General features: G+C 40.9%; 1 protein-coding gene and 1 long non-coding RNA gene across 19 annotated transcripts in view; one reads left to right on the top strand and one right to left on the bottom strand.

Moving 5' to 3' along the window:
- The window catches only part of ZNF507 (zinc finger protein 507), a 52,785-nt gene extending 51,823 nt beyond the window's left edge, over nucleotides 1–962 (bottom strand). For 8 of the 10 annotated variants that reach the window (XR_006275095.1, XR_006275096.1, XM_043494968.1 and 5 more), the window contains exon 1: nucleotides 772–939. The gene's annotated coding sequence lies outside the window, so the exon portion shown is untranslated. Of the gene's footprint in view, nucleotides 1–771 lie in introns of all 10 variants that reach the window. The other 2 variants (XM_038368628.2, XM_043494966.1) reach the window with 2 other exon arrangements.
- LOC119841299 overlaps nucleotides 1–21,975 on the top strand; it is a 67,118-nt gene that overhangs the window by 315 nt on the left and 44,828 nt on the right. For all 9 annotated transcript variants that reach the window (XR_006275105.1, XR_006275102.1, XR_006275104.1 and 6 more), the window contains exon 2: nucleotides 223–355. This is a non-coding gene — a long non-coding RNA (uncharacterized LOC119841299). The remainder of the gene's footprint in view (nucleotides 1–222; nucleotides 356–21,975) is intronic.

Raw genomic sequence — 21,975 nt, 5'->3', positions numbered from 1 at the left:
AAGATTATTGCCTCAACTGCACTTTGGTTTCAGCATCTGGTTGCTCTCTCCTCCCTCGCAGGGGCTGCTGGAACAACCGGAGGCTTGTTTTTCCCCCCAAAACCCCCATCACGGTGGAAGGGGATGATAACGTGGGGGTGGTTGGAGGCATATCTACCCTGCCAGGGACTCTTACAAACCTCCCCATTTAGATAATTATTTATCAACCTTCCTCTCCTACAGTCAGACCTCATGCAACCTCCTGTCCAGCTTAGTCACCCGCCCGTCATTCATGCAGCAAACCCATCTCTAGGATAGGGAGAGAAGAGGCACAAGAAGCTGCTCAGGGCAGAAAACACCGGCCAGGCTGCGTGAGGTGTGTGAACCCTAGGTTACGCTAAGGGGAAGGGGCAAGGAGAGCGCTGGGCGTTACGTAGGAAGCAAGGGCGTGAATGCACACCCCAGTACGGGGCGCGGGCGCCAAGACCCCCCAGGGGCAGCAGGCGGAGGCCGAGGCGGACGGTGAAGACCCCAGTTACACCGCAGGGGCGCTAGGGGAAGAGGTTTTCTCCGGGGATGGGAGGAGGAAGAGGTCTCGGCTGAGGCAAGCGGGGTCTGTGGGAGACGGACGGGGGCCCTGCGCCGTGCCGCAGGAGATGGTAGCGGGGGAGCCCAAAGTCTGAGCCGGGGGGAGGGTTCCAGGATATGCACATGGGCTCCTCTTCCTGGCGCTCTGCTGCTGCCGCCGCCGCCTCCTCCTTCCCTCCCGCGCCCCCTTTGCCCACACGGTACCTGCCGGGTCCTCCGCGGGACAGGCCGCTCCCCGCCACGTCGCTTGGCTTTTCTCGGACCGGCGTCGCTGAAGGCTTTTTTTTTTTTTTTTTTCTCCCCCTCCCTGGGAACACTGCTTCAAAATGGCGGTGATGGAGACGGGATCACGTGACCGTTGAGCCAGGTCAGGTGATCGAAGAGTGAAAGTTCCCTGTCTTCTCTCCCTCCTTCCTATTACCATAGAGACGAGGGCTGGCCTCAGGGTGAAGGAGAACCCGAAGGCCCTGCTTACAGAAGGACATAGGCTGCACCATACGCTGTCACCTAGGAGCCCCATAGCCAAGGGGCAAGCTCCCCGTGCACAAACATTCAGCAGCTACTCTCGCCCCTCACCCCTTCAGCATCCACACTCACCCCCTGTTCACTGACATTCAGCATCCACCCTCACCCCTTCAGCATCCACACTCACCCCGCACCCCCTGTACACTGACATTCAGCATCCACATTCACCCCTCACCCCTTCAGCATCCATGTCCATTTGCCTACCCACTGTTGTTTCTTTCTCCATTGCTGTATTCTCTTTCTTGATTTTCTTCCTGGTCAGTATTAGAATCAGGCATGGAGATTACATGTGCATCTCCCGACTATCTCCCCTGAATTCCTAGTTTAAAGCTCTTTTAATCAGTTGTGCCAACCTCCCTCCCAGAAGTCTATGTTCCTCACTACTCAGGTGGAGTCCATCGCATGAGGACAGTCCTCTGTCCAGTGATCATACATCCCAAAGCCCTCTTCATAGCACCACTGCCTGAGCCATCTGCTCATCATGATCTTGTCTTGGCTTCATTCTCCTCCTCTAGGGATAGGTAGAATCCCACTGAAGATCACCTGAGCCTCCATTTCTTTAAGCATCTTCCCCAGCCTGACATAGTCTCCCTTGATGCATACCAGCAAGAATCTGGCAGTGTCCTTTCTTCCCACATGAAGGACAATCAGTGGATTCTTTCCTGCTACAGTCAGAATCCTCTTCATCCTCAATCCACGTCCCATATCTTAGCTCCCAGCAGACAGCACTCCCTTCTGTTCTCCAGATAAGCTCTGGTGACAAGCCTCAGTCTTCTTAGTAGGGAGTCACCAATCTTGTTGACCTGCCTCTTTCTGGTGTTGGTGTGATTCTCCAGCCTTCGTCTTCGTTCTGGCTGCAAGTCCTCTTGTCTTTTGTTCTCTCTTGCAATCATCTGCAAGTGATGCTCTATCCTCCTGGGGCTCTGAACTCTGGCTGTCTCCATTGACTCTTCCTCTCTTCTTATAGAACTAGCTGCTTTTCTCTTGCTTCTTGCCCTTCCACCTTCTGTTACTGCCTGCTGTACCCCTTCTTCATTTTCCAACTTTGCAGTCCTGTTCCTGAACTCTATTTACTCCTGGGGGAATTATGCTCCAAAAAATCAAAAATTCTGCACACTATTTTAAAATTCTGCAAAATTCTACATATTTTATTTGTCAAAATTACAAAATATAATCACACCAGTTCAATTATTTTTGGTCATTTATTTCAAAATTCCTGTCAGCAAGTCTGCCTGTAACAATACAGACAAAAAAGGATTTGGGAAATGTTTTTTGACAAATAGATTCCTTACTAGGCATATTAATACAGAGCTCTGAATCATAATTCATTTAAACTACAATACAGAACCATATTTCCCACATCCCTCAAAAGCAGTGCAAAAGCTTGGGGCAGTCAGGGGTAATGGAGGAGCTGAGGGAGAGGGAAAAAAATTGCTGGGAAGGAGCCTGGGTGTGAACTCGGATGGTTGTTGGGTATGGGTGGGAAAAGTGCGGAACAGGTCTTTTTGGGGGGTGGGGAGGGATTGTTAGGGATCTTACCCCATGCAGACCCTGGCTGATCCATAGCCTCTCCCATTCAGTCAGGCACATGTGTTCTTGTCCCCATGTGTTCCTGCACCCCCATGTGTCCTTGCACCCTTGTCCACATGTGTCCCTCCACCCCCACTCAGACACTCCATCCCCATGTGGCTCTACACCCCCTCTCCATCCCTATGTGGCTTTTTACCCCCTTCCCATGTGTCTCTGTGCCCCCACTCAGCCACCCTCTGTCCCTATGTAGCTCTGCACCCCCTCCCACATCAGCATGTGGCCCTGCCCCTCCCTCCCTTCTGTGACTCTGCACCTCTGCTCCCATTCAGCCCCTGCCCTTCCCCAGCTAGCCTTTATGAGCCCCTGTCTGACCCTCCCGCACCCGATGCTGTCTGTCTCCCCATAGCCCCTATCTCCTGACCCGGCTTGACAGGTGCTGTGAACAAGGCGGGCTCTTTCTCTTCCCTAGCTGGCTGGGAGCTGCTGCTGTGTTCTATTGTCACAACACCTTCTGGTGGACAAAAGGTGGAACTGCAGGAACATTTCAACAGAAGCTTTTTTTCTGTGCAAAAAAATAAAAATGTGTATGGCTCATTGATTATACACATGTGCAGTAGCACAGAATTCCCCCAGGAGCATCTATTTCTCATTCACTAGCCAGTCTTTTCTTCTGCCTGGTTCTCATAGACACATGCTTCCACTAGCTATTTTCCTCACCCAGCAGTCTACGCTCCCAGTTCATCAGTCCATCTTGCATCTGCAAATCTTGATTTTTCCTTCAGCCTCCACTTGCCTTTCCTCCATCATCTGAATCTCTTTGAAACTCAACCCTAGTTTCTGCCTGCATCTCCAAATCTCAGATCTTGTCTTCCAACATCTCTATCAAGCAACACTTCATACAAACAAAGCTCTTTTTGGGTACCAGCTCCAGGATAATGTACATCCTACAGCTTCCACATCTGGTCATCTTCATTGTCTCTTCTTTTCCTTGTGTCATTACCACTCCTACCTCTGTACCTGTCATAGCCTTCCCACCTAAACTCCTGTCAAGGAAAATAAAAAAACTCCAAACCAGAACAACAAACACTCTCTCCCCCAAACTCCTCTATTTTCAGCTCTGTTTGTGAGCTCCTGTGCTGCTCCTGCTGTGCCAGAAGCAGACCTTTGATCACAGCAGAGTACTGATGATGGGGTGGGGCTTCCCTGATTAGGGCAGTGAAGCAGCCAGCCAGCAACATAGGAGCTAGCAAGCAGAGCTAAAAATGGGAGTTTGAATGGGAGTTCTCTTGGAGGAGGCAAGCCCCTGTTTCATAGGGGGTAGTGAGCAAGTTCTTGTGTTTTTTTTGTATCCTCCTCCTCCCCCAGTTTGCAGAGGCTAGTAGGGGGGAGTGTGCTGTGAGAGGTTTCAGAGTAGCAGCCGTATTAGTCTGTATTCACAAAAAGAAAAGGAGTACTTGTGGCACCTTAGAGATTAACAAATTTATTTGAGCATAAGCTTTCGTGAGCTACAGCTCACTTCATCGGATGCATTCGTTGAGGTGAGCTGTAGCTCACGAAAGCTTATGCTCAAATAAATTTGTTAGTTTCTAAGGTGCCACAAGTACTCCTTTTCTTTTTGTGCTGTGAGAGCAGCAGAACCACACTCAAAAACACAAGAATTCACTCATTGCCCTAAGGAACAGGGGCTTGTCTCCTCCAACAGAACTACTCAACCTCCCATGTAATTGCCCCATGTTACCCTGATGTTTCAGCAAACCATAGTTGCTCAGCAGCACCACATGCTTAGAGCTGTGAAATCACAGGGTGAGCAACACTGTGATTTTTATTGTGAGGCTCATGATATTTGGGATTTTTTGTGAAGCTGCATCTCATGGATTCAGGTGATTACATGAGAATCTTAATTTTCATTTTCTGAAAAAGTAAATTTTTAGTATTCATGGTTGCAAAGAAAATATGAACTGTAAAGGCTCAAAGACCAGGAGGGACTTAAAAAGAACCAAAGGAAGGGTTCCTTCCCCAAAAGAGCTCATAAAGTAAAAAGTTGAAAAGAATTATTGGTGAAAAGAAACTTGGGGCTTCATTTTGAAATTGTACAGAAAGTAGTCAGTGAAACCAAGTTCTTGATATTTAAAGGGACACTGTCAGGAATCATGTATCAGAGTTCAGGTTGCACTCCCCATCAGTACCTGGCCCAAGCCAGGGAAGCTAATGATCAAACCAGCGAATCAAATTTGTTGATAAATCCTGATAGCATGTCACCCGAGACACATTGTGCATACGCTAAGAAGAAGGGACATTGTCAACTTCAATTTTTTAAAACTAATCTATATAAAAACACTCTTTAAACAATGTATCCTAAAATGTTTACTTTTAAAAAATATTTAAAATATCTAAAGGATTTTCTGATCTCTTGCTTATATTTAGAGGGGATTTTTGGGGACGTCCAAAAGCAACACCACCAAACATGCTTGGGCTCTGTCCTCCTTTCCTCTCCCTTTTCTCTCTGCACACTCCGTCCTGCTGCCTCTTCAGTTTCAGTTACCATTTTGCTGCTTGTGTGACTGGCAAACACTATATCCTGGTACAGGAAATACACCATCAACAAAGGTACAACTGATTATACTCAAATTGTCAAATGCACAGAATAGCAAATTGAAAAACAAACAGAAATTTGTTCTGAATCTCTCAATAATAATAATCTTAGAGTACACATGTAAATAATAGTTGGTACAAAATTTTCTGATCAAAATGAGTTAAGGATGGCCCTTTAAGAGCTTCTGAAAATCTGTTTCACTGAATGTTTGAGAACTTTTAAACTTCTCTATGAAATTTTCACCTTCCATATAAGTTTCTTTTTTCTTACTTGTAATTATTTGTCATGGTTTAATTAACCAGTCATCTCAAGGGATTCACTCCTTCTGTAGATAGAAAACTTTCTCATTCCTTTATCTAGTCTCTGTATAGTAGTACCTGATACAGTGTGTCTGGATTAAAGATACTATGTAGATAACTGGATAACAACAGTCTCCACACACTATGTTATTCTCCTTTGAGGTAATTAAAAACTTCATTAAGTTAAATATTTCACTTGCATTGGAAGTATCATGACTCCATACATTGCTCAATAAGATTGGTGCATTTATAATTCTACATTGAATAGGATGGCTTCTATCCTATATTATGAAGTTTCTGGTTTTCACAATTACATTATAATTATTTGCAAGCTAGAGGAAATGTGAAACTAGATTAAATTTGGATAAGACAAATAACCGAACGTGCTAGAAACAAGACACTTTGGGTTGAGCATAATAATGTTTGTAATTTTATTAAAAAAGTATAAAAGTTGCCTTGTAATAACTATAGATATGTACAAAATGTAAGAGAGATGAACTTTGTGTTGAGCTTGATAAGCTCAATTAAAATAAAAGTAATGTGTATTCTGGAAACTCCAAATAAAATTGGAGATGATAGTTCAGAAAGGATGCTATCTTGATTGATGAATTAAGTACAAATGAGGTTTAAACAAAGAAGTCCTTTGTATAAACTTTTGAATAACAGAAATCCATGTAGAAAAACTTGTCTATAAGGTGTCTACTTCTTTGTGACCTCAGGTTGAAAACATTTTTCAGTCACGAAGATGGATGGTAAGATTTAATTTTATTAATGAGTAGAAAAGCCATGAGTTATATGGTTGTCAATAATTTACTTTAGTCCAGGAATTTTTTCTGCACTTTGGAAACTGACTGTTCCAGAACCCCTCAAAATACTTAATAACATCAACTTTATTATATTGTATCATATAATTAGGGTCCTAAGAATTGTAAATTAAATGTACAGCTTATTATTCATAATATTGAAATGGTCTCAACCAATGAGAACACATGGATGCTGTTCTAATTTAAGCTTGATGTCAAACCAGCTGTCCCAAGGAAAGCAGAAGCGCCATAAAGACACCTTTACCCCTCTCCAGGTCCTGCACAGTTTGTTTGGAACTGAGGATCAGGGCTCTTATCTTGAACATCTGTGTGGTGTGGTGGTTTTTTTTTTAAATTATTTTTGCTTGTGAAAATGACCAAGAAAATTAATTGCTAGGACTTCCACTAGTATCCAGGCAAGTATGATTTTCTGATATATTTCAGTCAAGTTTCAGATCTTGGCAGACTACTGAGAATGTTTTAGGTCAGTGGTTCTCAAACTTTTGTACTGGTGACCCCTTTCAAATAGCAAGCCTATGAGTGTGTTCCCCCTCCTTATGAATTTAAAACTTTTTAAAATATATTTAACACCATTATAAATGCTGGAAGCAAAGTGGGGTTTGGGGTGGAGGCTGACAGCTCACGACCCCCCATGTAATAATCTCGTTATAACCCCCTCATCAGTTTGAGAACCCCTGTTTTAGGTTGTGTGATGCATATACTCTGTGTTGGATTTGAGACAGAGCTACCTTGAATATTACAGAGAACTCTCAGTAATACTTGCCATAGAATTATAGGACTGAAAGGGACCTCAAGACGTCTTCTAATCCAATCGCCTTCACTCAAGGCAGGACTAAGTATTATCTAGACCAGGGATCGGCAACCATTGGCACACGGCCTGCCAGGGTAAGCCCCCTGGCGGGCTGGGCTGATTTGTTTATTTGCCGCATCTGCAGGTTCGGCCGATCGCAACTCCCGCTGGCTGTGGTTTGCCGTCTCAGGCCAATGGGGGCTGTGGGAAGCGGCGCGGGCGGAGGGATGTACTTGTGATCTACTATGACCCTCTGATCCCTTTCCACAGTACTCCTTCCTAGGCAGTCATTTCCCATTTTGTATGTGTGCAACAGATTGTTCTTTTCTAAGTGGAATACTTTGCATTTGTCCTTATTGAATTTCATCTTATTTAGTTCACACCATTTCTCCAGATTGTCCAGATCTTTTTGAATTTTAATCCTATCCTTCAAAGCACGTGCAACCCTTTCTAGCTTTATATTGTGTGCAAACTTTATAAGTGACTCTCTGTGCCATTATCAAAATAATTGATGAAGATATTGAAAAAAACCAGACCCACAACTGATCCCTGTGGGACCCCACTTGATATGCCCTTCCAATTTGACTGTGAACCACTGATAACTACTCTCTGGGAACGGTTTTCCAACCAGTTATGCAGCCACCTTATAGTAGCTCCATCTAGGTTGTATTTCCCTAGTTTGTTTATGAGAAGGCCTTACTATCAAAAGCCTTACTAAAGTCAAGATATAGCACATCTACTGCTTCCGACCTTCCACAAGGCTTGTTACCCTGTCAAAGAAAGCTGTTGGGTTGTTTTGACATGAATTGTTCTTGAAAAATCCATGCTGACTGTTAGTTATCACCTTCTTATCTTCTAGGTATTTGCAAATTGATTGCTTATTATTTGCTTCATTATCTTTCCCGGTACTGAAATAAAGCTGATTGGTCTGTAATTCCCCAGATTGTTCTTATTCCCCATTTTATAGATTAGCACTATATTTGCCCTTTTCCAGTTCTTTGGAATCTCTCTTGTCTTTCATGACTTTTCAAAGATAATCGCTAATGGCTCACATATCTCCTCAGTTAGCTCCTTGAGTATTCTAGGATGTATTTCCTGGTGACCTGAAGACATATAACTTGTGTAAGTAATTTGTAACTTGTTCTTTCCCTATTTTAGCCTCTTATCCTACCTCATTTTCACTGGCATTCATTAAATTAGGTGTACAATTGCTACTAAACTTTTTGGTGAAAACAAACAAAAAAGTCATTTAGCACTTCTACCATTTCCACATTTTCTGTCATTCTTTTCCCACCTCCCCATTGAGTATCGGTCTACCCTGTCCTTGGTCTTCCCCTTGCTTCTAATGTATATGTAGAATGTTTTCTTGTTACCCTTTATGTCTCTAGCTAGTTTAATCTCATTTTGTGCCTTGGCCATTCTAATTTTGTCCTTACATTCTTGTGTTATTTGTTTATATTCATCCTTTGTAATTTGACCTAGTTTCCACTTTTTGTAGGGCTCTTTTTTGAGTTTCAGATCATTGAAGATCTCCTGGTTAAGTCAGGGTTGTCTCTTGCCATACTTTCTATCTTTTCTACACAGTGAGATAGTTTGCTCTTGTGCCCTTAATAATGCCCCTCTGAAAAACTGACAATTCTTTTGAATTTTTCTTTCCCTTATACTTGCTTCCCATGGGATCTTACCTGCCAACTCCCTGAGTTTGCCAAAGTCTGCCTTCTTGAAATCCATTATCTTTATTGTGCTGTTTTCCCTCCTACCATTCTTTATGGCCATATGCTGCCACTTTGAATTCACTTGAGGGCCATGCTGCTCATTTTCATTCACTATTTGATGCTGGGGTGGTGTAAAAGAGTCAAAGTAAGGACAGAATCTGGCCCATGATATCCATATCTGTATTATTAGTTAATCAGATCATAGCAGTTGTTTTACCTAAATGCTAGCCCACTGCCAAAAGAAGATTGCAGAATAGATGAAATAAAGTTGATTAAAAGTGAACTTGGATAAGAGGTATTTTTAGGTGGTATGTAAAACAGTTGAAGAAGGTTGCCTATAGTTCGGCAGCTTGATCTATCAATAGGGTCTGGCCTAAGTAGTCTGATTGGGCTGGCATCTTGGGGTTCTGGTTATTGCGAGCTGAGCTTGGGATTGTGGGCATGTGGGCATCCTTCTAAATGCAAGCCTGGAAAATGCTATATTTTGTTGAATATAATGTCATTTATATAAAACAACTTGAATATACTTGAATTCTATATTCAATTCTTGTCACAGTTTCAAACAAAATATTGCAGAAATAGAGACGTTTGAAAACAGACAGCATAATTTTTAGATCCAGAGAAACTTCTGTGGCAGGAGGGATTGAAGACTGGAACTGTAACACTTAGAGAGGAGATATTAGGTGGAATATGATAGAGGTATACCAAATAATAAATGATATAAATATAGTAAATTGGGAGCTCAAGAACAATGAGTATAAGAACAATGAAACACTAAATGAAATTTAAATGGCACATATTTAAAACTGATAAAAGGAAGTACTTTTGTATACAGTGCATAATTAATCTTTGGAACTCATTGGTGCAAGGTATCATTGAAGCCAACAGCTTAGTAGGATTTTAAAAATTGATTAAACCTCTATGTGGATAATGCAAACATCCACAGCTACATTAGATGGGATTAAAAGATGGTTTGAAGGTACATATATTCCATGTTTCAAGCATTAAACAAAATACTAATTGACAGGGGTTAGGAATACTCTTCCCTTATGAGATGGTGACTCTATAACTTGCCACTATGAGTTTTATTTTGCGGTTTCCCTTGTGGCATTTGGTACTGGCACAACCTGGATCCTGGACTAGATAGACCACTGGTTTGATCCAGCACAGTGTTACTTATATTTCTATTTTATATTCCTAAGTATTAGTTACATTTTTGTTAAGGCACCTGGAGGTCTTTGGGTATGGATATTGAGACATTAAAATTGAATTGAATTGAATTTACATTATTTAAATGGATTATTCAGATTTACACAGACATTTCTTAATATTCAGCTTTTCTAATCCCAAAGTAGTGATATTTCAGCTGCAACAATGACATCTAGGGGCTGATTTCTATTAATTTAATATTAGATATGTATTTCCCATTTTTGGAAAACATAAGCACTAATATGTTGACTAAATCAAAATTACAGTATTCATTAAAAAACTGTAAATCTGATATGTGCTGAAAATTATAACTTAGAATAACCATGGCATTTTACCTTTTTTTTTTTCTGTTTTGTTTTCCCTTACTTCTGGCTTCTTCTGGCATTTAATGATCTTATTTTTAAAATTGCAAAACAATGAATCTCTCTGATTGCTGTATACCATTTCCCCCCCGACATTAACAAATTATTAGGCTCCCCCCCAAAAAAAAATTGTTTCCCCTTTTCTATGATTTTTCTCATGTTTGTTTGATCTGTTCTTAAAACACAATGGATCAGATTTTCATATGACTTTATTTTGGCTTCTAAAATCACATCCAAAGTACCACTTGGTAGGTATAATTGTTGCATGTAGAAACCTTGCATTTGTACTGCAGATGGGCCTGAACCAAAATCCCAGATTCAAATGCAGATCCAAATTAAACATTGTGGTTCAGGACCTCCTCTGACTTTTGTACAAATACATTTTTTGCGCATTCAAACAATTTTATTAACAAAACATGCAGTCACAATATTACAGGGGCCTTTAGAAAATGTGTCCCAGTACTTGCATTCTTGCTTTTCTTCTCTTGTATCATATGTTATCTGACCACAAGTTACATACTTTGGAATTGATATTTACATAAATATAGTCTGTTTTTTCTTTCCCTTCAGTTTCTTTACTCACATTTATAACTCCATCTCAAACTTCTGAGATTATCAGCTGTTTTGCTAGATTCCATTCATTTGCCATTCAAGAATAACGTACAGTATTGTCTTTAAAGTGCTGACTTTCCAGTGAGACCAAAAAGAAGGGTGTCTGATAAGAAACTCTTTTGAGTAAAAGTTAGGGAAGGGCTAATGCAGAAGTGAGAAAACTGTGGAGAAATCCTAGCTCTGCTGAAGTCAATAGCAAAACTCCCGCTGACTTCAGTGGGGCAAAGATTTCACCCCAGTTTCTTAGCTATGAGCTAGTGTTTTTGCCACGTAGGTGTTCCAAATATAGGGAAGGGCACATTGCTTCCCCAATCTTTGTTCTTAGTATTTTAGCATCTCACGGCTGGGCACATGAACAGAAAGTTCATGATTGAGTTTCCAGCCATGAGGAAGAGAACTTGAGGAGTGTAATTTATTGTACTTCTGAGAAGAGAGGGAAAATCCAGTAGGATTGAGAAAAGAAAAATTAAGCCTTAAACTGTTGGGGACTCAAAATTTTAAAACTAGTGGTGTGTTTTCAGTTAATCTGTCAGGCAATGGTTAGGAGGCTGAATTTGAAAGAGACGATGTGACATGAAAAAGCTTCTGCCCTGAGATTACAGGTGAAGCACTGAAAGTTGGAAACTGAATAGGAGTCAGAGAGAAGTTACTTCTTTAATTATTGTCTGACTGGAAACAAAAGGAGAGAAACCAGAGCAAGTGAACTGAGAACACTATGGGATTTGTAGAAGGAAACAGCTTTCTGCCAAACTGCCAGGACAGGGGTTCTCAGAACAAACTTTTTGGTGGCCGCAGAAGGTGGCCACCAACTCTTGCAGAAGGGCTGATCTCACAATTTTTCCTAAAATACTGAATTAACTTTAGGAAAAACAAGTAAATCTGCACATATACATACCCAAATCATTGTCATTTATTTATGTAGGATTTTTTTTGGCAGACTCAATAATAAAAATAATATATAGTTGTCTCTAGTCTTTACTGGACCTAAACAGAATAGAAACACAAATCAGGTGCTTTCCACGTTCTTGTCTTTTTTTCTTGTTTCTTTTGCTTTTTTAGTTTTTTTAAAGCCTTGCTAGAGAGTAAGTCTGTTGTGAAAAGTAATATTAATAAACATACAAATATCACTTTTCACAGCAGACTTACTCAGTCCCAGAAACCTGGGTACAAATTAAGCCCTGGATGGGAAGGTGGGTAGAGAGGCAATGGGGGAGGCAGCGAGGGCCAGAGTGATGGGGGGGCGGTGAGATTGGGGCCAGGGCCTTCCACCGTGCAGCCAGGCAACAGAGCCTGAAGCCCCAAGGCTGGAGCCTGCCGCCCACCACCCAAGGGCTGAACCCCATCCTCACCGACCCCAGGAAGGAACTCACTGGCTGCCTGCTCCTCTGGCTTTTGTGTCTCTAGAGGGGGGCAGGGCCCAACTATTATTGAAGGCTCCCTGCCCCCCAATCCTAGCCCAGGCAGCTGTGGCCACAAGAAAAGCCCCTGGTGGCCGCATTTGAGAAATGCTGGCCTAGAATGCAAGTCAAGCCACTCAGGCCTGGTATAGCTAGGAGGTAAACCCTAGCTGGCCAAAAAAAAAAAAAAAAAAAGAAATGCTTTTACTAATATAGCTCATGCTGGTACCTTGAGGAAAATAAGATATGTCAGCAAGAGAACTTTTATGATTGTATAACTACATGAGGATTTTTGCCAATATAAAATGTCACAAAAAATCACCCCACTAACTGACATTGCTATACCTGCAAAAGTTTCTAGTGTAGACCTGGCCTAAGTATCACAATTATCAAAGATCCGTCAGAAGCCTGAAGAACCTGATCCCTTATTATAAATGGGAGATCTGCATGAAGTGGCTGTAGATCAGAAGAGACTAAGTGTATCTGAGCCAGAGTACAGAACAGGAACGGGTTTGGAGGAAAGGTAGAGAAGTAAGAGGAAAGCGAGAACTAGGTGTAGTTCTCCAGGAGATAAGTAACATTTCTGCTTTTAAGTCCATATTTCTATAAGTATAAAAAACAAAATGGTAGAAGATTGCATGGTAGAAGATTATATATTTCTAGTTCTGCTGTGGGTAGAGCAAGAGAGCTTTTGAGATGCTTTTAGATGGAACTATTAATACTATTGTGACTTTGAGTGCTGCTTCTTATCTCACAGTTTGTTTCAAACCAAACCAGAATTTCCTGTATAATTCATAGTTTGAATGTGGGAAACAGAAAGTGGACTCAAAAACATTACGTGTAGACCCTATCCTGCATGTGATATCTGCTGAATGCAGGAGAAGGGGGTTACAGCTCCCTGATTCTGTGGGCTGGTCTGTGTCACTGCTGGCCCTAACCCCAGTCGCAGCCCCAGAGTGAGTTAGAGCAATGGATCTGAGGGTCATTGGACTCTGAATGACCCTGTCCACAATTCTGACACTCCCCCTTCAGGGGTGGAGGTTGGCATAAGAGCCAATTCTGCTGGCTCAACACCAAATGAAAGCTCCTCTCACTGCGGGAGTTCTCAGTTGACCAGTCACAGCTATAATTTGGAACACCTAAGTGGCAAAAAAGCTAGCTGATACCTAAGAAACTGGAGTGAAACCTTCACCACACTGGAGACAGCAGGAGTTTTGCCATTGACTTAAGTGGAGCTGGGATTTCACCCTAGCCAATAGAATCCACAGTTTCCTTACTTTTGAGTTAGTTTAATTCAATGGTGGCTAGGGGTGTGTGTGTTTGTGTGCACGCATGCAAGTCAGGGGAACAGACCTGTCTTTCAGAAGAAAGAATCAAAAGGCATGACAGGGAAATCTTTACTGCTGATTTGGTCTAGGGACATCTCCACAGAGAGCAGGACCAACATATTGTGGGACAATATATGGCATAGCATGGGCAGTGTATAGGGACTCATGTATGATAAAGCATATTGGAGTACTCATAATGCCTTTATCATTATATTAGTTTGCACAATTGCAGATATTGGGCCCAGATTTTCAGCTTTTACTTTGAATAGTCCATACTTACTTAAGAAAATAGTTCCATTGAATGGATGTGGAATGGGACCCACTACTAGTTCCTATAAAATATGGGGAGTGATATGGACAAAAAAGTATACAGCAATGATATAAAACTACCACTAAGGGTTTTTTTCTCTCTCTTTTTATTTTCATTCAGTGGAAATTCAGAAGTGTCCTCAGCATTCTCAAGAGGAATTAGCTGTGTGTAGTGCAAATGTTATATCTGGTGCAGACTGATCCCAGTTGTTATGTTTGCCATTGACGCATGCCCTAATGGCTGCCTTCAATGTGTGTTTTACACGTACATGAGAATTCATTTGGAATGATAAGCTGTGGTAAGTCTGGGATCACAGCCAAGCGTCTGAGTTATTTATCTGAATATTTCACATACAAAAAGGAATCCCCTAAAAAGAGTTAAAAGCCAAGGATTTCAATATCTGTTTAATATTCCTGTTACTAATTTCATTGCTCACTATTTGTATCGTTTCAATTAACTCTCTTCCTGTGGTAAATCAATCAACATAGACTAAAATATGTTAATTTCTGTTGCAAGGGAGAACGCTATTGCATTTTATGTCCTAAAATAATTCATGAATCCTGATGGTTTGGATTTGCAGAACATTGAAATCTGGCACACTAGGCATGATTTAACATTACTTGTTGATATTATGACAAAGTTCCTGCTCTACCTTGATGGGTCTTGCACTTATTGGTGGATTTGCTCACCTTGGAGCTTCGTGGCAGCCCTCAGCTTGGCCATTTTTCTGAACCCACAGTCCAGGTTGACTCCTCCTGTGTCTGACCAGGAGTTGGGAGGATTTGGGGGGAACCTGGGCCCGCAAGGTTCCAGCCCAGGGCCCTGTGGAATGCAGCTGTCTAGAGTGCCTCCTGGAACAGCTGTGCGACAGCTACAACTCCCTGGGATACTTCCCCATGGCCTCCTCCAAACACCTTCTTTATCCTCACCATAGGACCTTCCTCTGGTGTCTGATAATACTTATACACCTCAGTCCTCCAACAGTCCGCATTCTCACTCTCAGATCCTAGTGCCTCTTGCTCCCAGCTCCTCACACGCACACCACAAACTGAAGTGAGCTCCTTTTTAAAACCCAGGTGCCCTGATTAGCCTGCCTTAATTGATTCTAGCAGCTTCTTGATTGGCTGCAGGTGTTCTAATCAGCCTGTCTTAATGGTCTCCAGAAGGTTCCTGATTGTTCTGAAACCTTCCCTGTTACCTTACCCAGGGAAAAGGGACCTACTTAGCCTGGGGCTAATATATCTGCCTTCTATTACTCTCCTATAGCCATCTGGCCTGACCCTGTCACAATATCTATAATAAGTATAGGCCAGAACAGTTTTCAACCTATGATCTGTGAGTCTGCATACTATGTCTAAGGTTTCCAAAGGGGTCTGCACCTCCATTCAAAATGTTTTAGGGGTCCACAAATGAAAAAAGTTTGAAAACCACTGGGCCAGAATACACAAGACTGAGGTAAGTTTCCTGCTCAGAATGGCTATGATGGTAATCTAAAATAGTTCCTTGTAGTCAAATAAAAATTACACATACTTCTGGGCCTCAATACATTAGATCACCTTATATTTAGTGCACAAACTATCTGCTGCAAAAAATAAGATTCTGGTCGAGATGTGCTAATGTATCTTCCACAGCTGGGTCCATTCCAAGATAACCAATGGGTACTGTCAAATATTTAGTCTTCAGAATATCATACATTGGGGCCAAAAGGTCAACTTTAACTTGCATATGTTGATATTCTAGAAGATCTCAATTAGTACTTTGTTCTTCGTTGCAAATGGCTGAGGAGACAAACTCCTGCTGTCAAAGATTCCACTAGTCTAGGCATCCACTGTGACTCCTCTGTGTGGGGTCAAACAGTCCTAGAGTCCATTTCACAAATGAAACACTCTTCCATTGATGAATACTGTGTTTCTATGAAGGTGCAGTTGACGTACTGTATGGTCTCAACTATTCTCATTGGGCCAAATCTTGAGGTGCTTTTTCAGTTTTCCTCACGTAAATTCCCATTGACGAGTGTAATGCTTGTGCATTGACTTCAGTGACAGTTTGCCTGAATAAGGACTCAATTAAAGCTGAGTAAGTACCTCAGGATTTGGTTAATCAGCATTTTAATTATAGCTAGCTCTAAATGGACATGGGCAAGCAGTGAGATGTATGCAGTAATATGCATGAAGTGAGAATGGAAGCTGAAAATAAAGGGATAGCTAAGAGAAAACAGGATTTAAAGTTGTGAAGGCATTCTAGCATTCCAGATGAACCAAATGTCTCTTCTAGTGATTGCAGTTAATGGGTCCACTTTTCAGACATATATATCAATAAATTTCCAATTAGTTACCACTCTTGGTGATTGCCATGCCTGTGTCACTGAACTGAATGTAAGGTAGTTGACAAAACTGGATGGTTTCCTGATGGCCAGAGTCTATATTCCAGGAATGAAGACTTTTGGCCACTTTAAGACAAGTTTAGCCTTAACTATCTGCTTGAAGACTTCTTGTAAATGTTTTCAAGCACCGAGTCAAAGTTTATGAATCTTCTGTAATGCTAACAGGTGCAGTAATTAACCCTGACAAATCAGTATTATTTGTGTAGCCATTTACGTCTGTGCAAACTGAACCAGATACTCAGCTAATGTAAAAAGAAAAGGAGTACTTGTGGCACCTTAGAGACTAACAAATTTATTAGAGCATAAGCTTTCGTGAGCTACAGCTCACTTCATCGGATGCATTTGGTGGAAAAAACAGAGGGGAGATTTATATACACACACAGAGAACATGAAACAATGGGTTTATCATACACACTGTAAGAAGAGTGATCACTTAAGATAAGCCATCACCAGCAGCGGGGGGGGGAAGGAGGAAAACCTTTCATGATGACAAGCAAGGTAGGCTAATTCCAGCAGTTAACAAGAATATCTGAGGAATAGTGGGGGGCGGGGTGGGGGGGAGAAATACCATGGGGAAATAGTTTTACTTTGTGTAATGACTCATCCATTCCCAGTCTCTATTCAAGCCTAAGTTAATTGTATCCAATTTGCAAATTAATTCCAATTCATCAGTCTCTCGTTGGAGTCTGTTTTTGAAGCTTTTTTGTTGAAGGATAGCCACTCTTAGGTCTGTAATCGAGTGACCAGAGAGATTGAAATGTTCTCCAACTGGTTTTTGAATGTTATAATTCTTGACGTCTGATTTGTGTCCATTCATTCTTTTACGTAGAGACTGTCCAGTTTGGTCAATGTACATGGCAGAGGGGCATTGCTGGCACATGATGGCATATATCACATTGGTAGATGCACAGGTGAACGAGCCTCTGATAGTGTGGCTGATGTGATTAGGCCCTACGATGGTATCCCCTGAATAGATATGTGGACAGAGTTAGCAACGGGCTTTGTTGCAAGGATAGGTTCCTGGGTTAGTGGTTCTGTTGTATGGTGTGTGGTTGCTGGTGAGTATTTGCTTCAGATTGGGAGGCTGTCTGTAAGGAAGGACTGGCCTGTCTCCCAAGATCTGTGAGAGTGATGGGTGGTCCTTCAGGATAGGTTGTAGATCCTTGATGATGCGTTGGAGAGGTTTTAGGGGGGCTGAAGGTGATGGCTAGTGGCGTTCTGTTGTTTTCTTTGTTGGGCCTGTCCTGTAGTAGGTGACTTCTGGGTACTCTTCTGGCTCTGTCAATCTGTTTCTTCACTTCAGCAGGTGGGTATTGTAGTTGTAGGAATGCATGATAGAGATCTTGTAGGTGTTTGTCTCTGTCTGAGGGGTTGGAGCAAATGTGGTTATATCGTAGAGCTTGGCTGTAGACAATGGATCGAGTGGTATGATCTGGATGAAAGCTAGAGGCATGTAGGTAGGAATAGCGGTCAGTAGGTTTCCGATATAGGGTGGTGTTTATGTGACCATCGCTTATTAGCACCGTAGTGTCCAGGAAGTGGATCTCTTGTGTGGACTGGTCCAGGCTGAGGTTGATGGTGGGATGGAAATTGTTGAAATCCCGGTGGAATTCCTCAAGGGCTTCTTTTCCATGGGTCCAGATGATGAAGATGTCATCAATGTAGCACAAGTAGAGTAGGGGCATTAGGGGACGAGAGCTGAGGAAGCGTAGTTCTAAGTCAGCCATAAAAATGTTGGCACACTGTGGGGCCATGCGGGTACAGCATAGTTGACAAGATGCAGCCTTAACTATGGCTTGGCTGTTGTGCCCTTATATTTACAGTTGGAAGGTCTACATATGCATATGCAGACAGACAATAACGTATATTCCTAAAATCTTTCATAGCACCAAATAAATCAGTCATCCCAGTTCTATTTATAAAAACATTCTTTAACTTTACCACCAAATGAGAATGTCAGAACTTTTAGAACTCTACCATAAACCAATATACATTGGGGACTATGTTCCTTTCAAAATCTCTACTGCCCTTTTAATAAACAATATATACAATCAGTAGTATACATTCAACAACATATTCCATTTCTAAAGAAAATAACTGTAAAAGTATTGGACCAAATCCTTAGGTCCTTACTCAGGTTTTGCTCCATCTCTACTGAGGTAAATTCTTGTTGTTTTCCATGTGAGTTTGCTTGGATAAAATGCAAGTAAGGACCCCAAGATTTGTCTAATTGTGTGTAAATTCCAGAAGCTGATTGTGCACTTATTTTTTTGCATGGGCAGGCAGGGTGCTTCCTATTCTAAATATTAATATTTCTTTCCCCTCCCCAGAAATTCACCCTCTCTTAAGCCTTGCATGGATATGCACACGCACACCTGTGCTTGATTTCTAAAAAAGAAGTGCTGGAACACACAGTTTTGACAAGAATACCTTATAACAATAACATACTTTTTTATTGCACACCTGAAAGATGCTATATATACCATATTCTTCATTGTCTATGAAAATATATCCCACATATTATAGTTTGCTGCCTATGCTGCCCTTCAGGTAACTGTTTCCATGATTTCATGTCATCTGCTGATCAATGTCTGTTGCATGATACAAGATTTTTGAAAAAAAGGCTCTTACAAAAATCCCAACATTTTTAGCATTAGTTTACATTAAAATGATCAGAAATGCCAGAACGCCATTTGGCTCCCAAAGAAAATGCTGGAACAGTTTTCCGAAATGATTGGAGCACTGATGCATGCACATACAATAATGTCACTTTCATCAAAAAGTGCATGTGGAATCTGTACCACAAGTTGCAAATAATATCATGGAACAATCATTGTGTGTCAGCATAATGCTATGTTGCACACAATGTGCTTTCCTCCTTAGTTACTTAATCTTGCCACCATTCATAAGATATAAGTAGACAAAAATGAACCATCACACTTTTCAGTGTGACCTTCAGGTGGCAGCAGCATTACATTCAACTCTGCCTTACTCCAAGTCGATTAAAAATGAAAGTAAAATTTGCAATAAATCAAAATAATACTGATTGTTATAATTTTATTACCAGAGCATTAAGTCAATAAAACTTATCTGAAATGTCATTTGCATTGTATACAATTTTTACTAGTTATCAAGTATGTTTTAAAAGCATGTTTAAAACAACCAAATGAAGAAATCGGTGATAAATTGTTGGAAAGCTTGGACTTGTCTAATGGTGTAGTAAAACTAAAGTCTGTTTTGATCTCTCGTATTGTAAAAGACTGTTTCTGAGAGCATTTGATAGTACAATAATGTCTTGTGTCTTGACTAACTGTATTTAATGTCCTAATGTCTGATTAACTATTTTCCTGCAAGCTGTCAAGCCCTTTTTCATTCATGATTTTATGTAGGAAGGTCGTCTAATTATATGACATCCTTTCAGTGAAGGAGAATGTATTTGTTTCTTTTAATAATGAGGAATAATGAAATTTATTTATGCTGGAAGTCAGAGAAATTTATTGGAGAATTACCACACTAGAAACATGAAAATGAAAAAAACCCACTTAAATAGCATACTTATTACTAGGAAGCTTGCAGGTAATGAAACAGTTGTATGAAACCCAGTATACTGGATGATGTAATATTGCTTATGTCAGTTTTCAGTACATAACTATAAGGTTACCACATTATTATTAGGTTACTTTTAAATAGAAAAAACTACAAAAAAAAGTTTAAAAGCATTTTTTACAAAGTTTTTTACAGTTTCTTGCTGACATGTCAATTACAATGTGCTGTGACAACTAATTGTGTCAGTAGTCGCAAAAAAGAAAAGGAGTACTTGTGGCACCTTAGAAACTAATAAATTTATTTGAGCATAAGCTTTCGTGAGCTACAGCTCACTTCATCGGCTGTAGCTCACGAAAGCTTATGCTCAAATAAATTTGTTAGTCTCACAAGTACTCCTTTTCTTTTTTGCGAATACAGACTAACACGGCTGCTACTCTGAAACCTGTGTCAGTAGTGTTGCATTGTCAGTCATGTATTGCTGTTCAGCAAGACTGACACATATTTGGATCAGAGGTCAAAAGTTTTATTGATTAAAACAGTTTAATAGTATTCGAGAAACAGCATATTAAAAATAGTTTCATGTACAAATATGAAAAAAATATAATTACTAACATGACTGTGATATATTTTTCTGCAAATCCGTTTCTGTGCTTAGACTTCCAACAAGATTTTTTTTAAATAACAAGATATAGTTTAAAAACTTGTCAAAATTATAGATGATGTACATTTAATTAGAAATGAGCCTCTATTAATCAGTTTCTTCTGATGTCATGTTTTGTTTTCTCAACATGAAGGACTTTTTTTTTTTTTTTTTTTTTTTTACTGAATGGAGAGCCTTGCAGCCATATGGTCCGTTATTTTCCTTTCCATGCTTTTCCATTATAAATAGGCTTTCCTGTAACTCCTCAAGTAGAAGCCATCGCATTCCCCTGACAGCTAGCTGGGAGGGGAAGAGACTGTGGGTGTGTTTATGTAAATACAGTTTGCTCCTGCTCTGTTTACATATTCATCATTTACAGCTGTGTCAAAGGATCAACTTTGGCTGGTGTTGGGTACAAATGATCTTAGTACTGAATGCAGGGGTAGTGAAATATGGTTACCAATGTTGTAATTATTGTAAGAACACAGGAAAGTAGGTCTTTGCTTAACTGGTCCCAAATGAGGAGGGGCACCCTCAGTTGAAAGAACCTCATTAAGCAGGGGCTCGAATGTCAGAGCCCTGTGAAAGTAAGATGAGTGGGGACAGGAGTCCTGGTCAGAAGGCTGCATACCCCACCCCCTCTCCTCTCCAGACTGGCTTAACCTACCTGTTCTTCCTGACTGTTCAAAGAATAGAGATAAATAGGCTTTATTGGGAGTCTCTTTTGTTATTTTAATCGCTCAATCAGAGCTGAAACAGTTGTGGTAGGACTGTGTTTCTGCCCTTCCTGCTAAGAACTAAAAAGAAAAGGAGTACTTGTGGCACCTTAGAGACTAACAAATTTATTTGAGCATAAGCTTTCGTGAGCTACAGCTAATTTCATCGGATTCTGGGTGGACTCCTCCTGAAGGTCGAAACAACAGACTGGACATCTACATAGAGTGCTTCCGCCGCCATGCACGGGCTGAAATTGTGGAAAAGCAGCATCGCTTGCCCCATAATCTCAGGAATGCATCCGATTTTTATTTTAGTACCTCCCTTTGTCACTCATATTTGTGCTATGTCTAATCTAGGGCCTTTAAATTGTTGGTACCATGCTACCTAAGCTACCAAAGAACCAAAATGAATGACACAAAAATATTATTCATGTAGAAAATGTAAAATGATGTGGGATTCCTTCCTCCCTTCCTTCCTGTAATCTGTTTCACAATTTTTTATTTATGATGTAAATAATTTTCAACAATAAAAGTGAGAGGGACACCAAATCTGTGCAGAGCACATGTAACTTGGGGATTAAAATGAGCTATGTCCTTACAAGTTAGTACATTAGACATGTGTGGAGAGT

Source organism: Dermochelys coriacea, chromosome 12, assembly GCF_009764565.3.
Source record: "Dermochelys coriacea isolate rDerCor1 chromosome 12, rDerCor1.pri.v4, whole genome shotgun sequence".
NCBI classification, from domain to species: Eukaryota; Metazoa; Chordata; order Testudines; family Dermochelyidae; genus Dermochelys; species Dermochelys coriacea.
This window is presented reverse-complemented; position numbering and strand designations above follow the sequence as displayed.